This window comes from Austrofundulus limnaeus, unplaced genomic scaffold, assembly GCF_001266775.1.
Source record: "Austrofundulus limnaeus strain Quisiro unplaced genomic scaffold, Austrofundulus_limnaeus-1.0 Scaffold787, whole genome shotgun sequence".
NCBI lineage: Eukaryota > Metazoa > Chordata > Actinopteri > Cyprinodontiformes > Rivulidae > Austrofundulus > Austrofundulus limnaeus.
The window spans coordinates 135472-135958 of record NW_013953189.1 but is presented as its reverse complement, the minus strand read 5'-3'; positions in this window follow the sequence as shown (position 1 = coordinate 135958).

Sequence of the window (487 nt, the reverse complement as noted above, 5' to 3'; positions counted from 1 at the left end):
TCACAAATTAAAAACTTTACAAAAATTCAAATTGTTTTATTTAAAAAGTAAGAACAGAGCACAGAAAAAGTTCATTACATCTGTTGTCCTTTCCAAACTAAAATCAAAGATTGCTGAAAAATTCAAACTTTAATTTTCTTGAAAGTTGTCCAGTTGTCATGAGAAAAACTAAATAAAACTATTTTACCTTTAACGTATTTTAATTTGAAGCCAGATAAAATGTGTACGAGGACCGGGTTTGGCCTGTGGACCTTGAGTTTGACACGTGATGTAGTGTCCATGTGCACATGGACAAAAATACATTGCTGATGTTTTATTTTTTTACTAAATAAAGCACGTATTAGTTAGGGCTGTGTATTGGCAAGAATTTGGCGATACGATATATCCCGACATATTGGGATACTGTAAGCAAGGCAATATATTGCGATTTTTTGTCCAAAAACTCTGTTAAATAAAAACCTCTTACTGAAAAAAAAGCTAATGTTTA